At 61.7% G+C, this 3,036-nt stretch overlaps 1 non-coding gene across 1 annotated transcript; it reads right to left on the bottom strand.

The window, feature by feature from the left end:
* Positions 1–1,425: 1,425 nt before the first annotated feature.
* On the bottom strand, positions 1,426–1,544 carry LOC131861628 (5S ribosomal RNA). Its single transcript, XR_009360662.1, has one exon. It is a non-coding gene; the product is annotated as a 5S ribosomal RNA (ribosomal RNA).
* Positions 1,545–3,036: the final 1,492 nt, after the last annotated feature.

Raw genomic sequence — 3,036 nt, 5'->3', positions numbered from 1 at the left:
GCACCTTCGCCGCGGTGGGCACCTTGGCTGGGTTGGGCACCATTGAGCGCTCCGAAGTGTGCTCCAAGGTGCGCACCATGGCCCTCCAAGGTGCGCAGCATGGCGTGCACGAAGTCGGAGCCCGGTTTGCCCCGGGTGCGCACCTCGCGTGCACCTTCGCCAGGGTGGGCACCTCGGTGCGCACACCTTCTCAATGTTTTCTTGCCTTTTCTGGAAATTGGTGAAGGCAGCGCATCAAAGGTGCGCACCTCGGTGTGCTCCGAGGTGCGAACCCGAGAGCGCTCCGAGGTGCCCACGAAGTCGAAAGTCGGGTTAATTGCATTGTTTTCCCCGGGTGCGCTCCGAGGTGCGCAACATCGGTGCGCACCAAGGAGGGCTCCGAAGTGTGCTCCAAGGTGCGCACGATTCGGAGCTCGGTTTGCCCGGGGTGCGCACACCTTGGCTGGGTTGCGCACCCTTTGTGCGCTCCAAGGTGCGCACGAAGTCGGAGCTCGGTTTGCCCCGGGTGCGCACCTTCGCCAGGGTGCGCACCTTGATGCGCACGCCTTGGCTGGGCTGCGCACCTTGGTGGGCGCCATGGTGCGCACCTTTCGTGCGCTCCAAGGTGCGCACGAAGTCGGAGCTCGGTTTGCCCCGGGTGCGCACCTTGGTGGGCGCCATGGTGCACTCCGAGGTGCCCAAGATTGGTGCGCACCAAGGAGCGCTCCGAAGTGCGCTCCAAGGTGCGCAGGTGCGCGCGAAGTCGAAAGTTGGGTTAATTGTCCGGTTTGCCTCGGGTGCGCACCTTGCGTGCACCTTCGCCAGGGTGGGCGCCTTGGTGCGCACACCTTGGCTGGGCTGCGCACCCGGGCGCGCACACCTTGGCACCCGCGTTTCCTTCATTTTAAATTTTTTTTTTTTACAATCTCTCAAGTGGGAAATTCTATAATCTCAACTTTTTTTGCCTTTTCAGGAAACTTTTGAATGGAGCGCATCATTGGTGCGCTCCGAAGTGTGCTCCAAGGTGCGCACCTCTGGTGTGCTCCAAAGCTCTCTCTAGCTGCGTGCACCTGCCCCGGCCGCGCACCCGGCCCCGCCCAGCTTCGCTCACCTGTCCCGGGCGTCTGGTGCGGAACCTTAGAGTAAGAAACATCACCGTGCACCTTGGCCAACGTGCGCGACTCGACCGAGCGCGCACTGGCCGAGGTGCACACCGATTTCACCTGGGTGCGCGCGCAGCACCTCGGGCGCACCGGGGTGCGCGCACAACGCCCGGGTTGCACCGTGGCCTGTGTGCTCGGGGCGCCTCGGGTGCGCGCTCGGTGTCGCCCCCGCGCGCGCGGTAGTGCGGGCAGCGCACCCCGGCCCGGCCCGGCCCCGACGAGAACGCAAACGGGCAAAAGGTTTATTCAAATAGCATTGCGACGCCCGGCGAAAAACTAAAAAAGGGTGCAACACCGGGACTTCCCGGGAGGTCACCCATCCCAGTACTACTCCGGCCCAAGCGCGCTTAACTGCGGAGTTCTGATGGGATCCGGTGCACTAACGCTGGTATGATCGCACCCGTTATGAGCTTGTCGCAGTGTGTACTTAGCAAACCGCGACCCACGTGCGAATCCACCCCGGCCACCCACCCCCGTCGAGGTGCACACCCTCCCTCGCGAAGTGCGCCCCGTTCGCCAAGTGTGAGCCCTGCCCGGGTGCGCGCACCTTGCTAGGGCGTCGGGTGTGCACCCGGCCCGGCCTACGTGCGTGCACCTGGACGGGGCGTCGTGTGCGTGCAGTGTCCCGTCTGCAACGCGGTGCCCACACACCACCTCGGGCGCAACGACCTGCGCTCACATGTGGGCCGAGTGCACCTTGGTGCATGTTCGGGGCGCCTCGGGTGCACGCTCGATCTTGCCCCGGTGCACCAAGGCGCTCGGTTTGCCCCGGGTGCGCACTTGGTGCAAGGTGGGCACCCAAAATAGGGATCAAGCACCAAAACACAAGTTTCGGGATGCAAAATGGGACCCAAGGACCACAAATGCGTTCCAAGACCCATGATGGGTCCACGAGAACAAAAATGTGTTCCGAGACTTAATAAACAAATATTGGGTTTTAGGAGAAGAAACATGCTCTGATGCCCAAAACGAGAATCGACCCCGAAAAGGCCACAGGCCAAAAGTGGGATGCGAGACAAAAAAAAATGGGACCCGAGGACCAAAATTGGGTTCCCAGGTCGAAGACAGGGCAACCGGACAAGAAACGACCTCTAAGGCTCGAAATGAGTCCCGACGACTAAAACTTGACAAGAAGCACCCATCAGGCACCCAACTCGACACCCATGGGATGCCGACCCACCCGGGCTTCCACCTAGCACACCTTGGCACCCACCCACCCTCGCACCCAACCTCGCACCCAACTTAGCACCTTTGAACCCACATTGGCACTCACCCTGACCCTGGCACCTTGGAACCCACATTGGCACTCACCTTGACCCTGGCACCCACCTTTGCACTCACCTTGGGACCCACCCTGGCTCCCACCTCGGCACCCACCCAGACACCCACCTTGGTTCCTTGGCACCCACCTTGGATCCTTGGCACCCACCCCGACACCCACCTTGGCACGCAACTTGGCTACTTGCCACCCACCTTGGCTCCTTGACGCCCACCCCGACAACCACCCCGTGACCTACCCTGGCTAGGGTTGGTGCACACCCACCCTGGTGCCCACCTTGGCACCCACCCCATGACCCACCTTGGCACGCACCTTAGTACCCACCCCGTTACCCACCCTAGGACCCACCCCGTGACCCACCTTGGCCAGGGTGGGTGCCTTGGTGCGCACAACTTGCCTGGGCTGCACACCAGGGCGGGCTCAAGATGGCACCCGCGTTCCGTTTTTTTCACTATCTTTCAAAACGGAAATTTTAAAATCTCGTTTTTTTTTTTTTTTTGCCTTTTCTGGAAATTAGTGAAGGCAGCGCATCAAAGGTGCGCAATGCTGGTGCGAACCCGGGAGCGCTCCGATGTGTGCTCCAAGGTGCGGCGTGCACGAAGTCCGAGCCCGGCT

Source organism: Cryptomeria japonica, unplaced genomic scaffold (genome assembly GCF_030272615.1).
Source record: "Cryptomeria japonica unplaced genomic scaffold, Sugi_1.0 HiC_scaffold_32, whole genome shotgun sequence".
Classification (NCBI taxonomy): domain Eukaryota; kingdom Viridiplantae; phylum Streptophyta; class Pinopsida; order Cupressales; family Cupressaceae; genus Cryptomeria; species Cryptomeria japonica.
The sequence above is the reverse complement of the archived record's forward strand: the minus strand, read 5'-3'. Positions and strand labels throughout refer to the sequence as shown.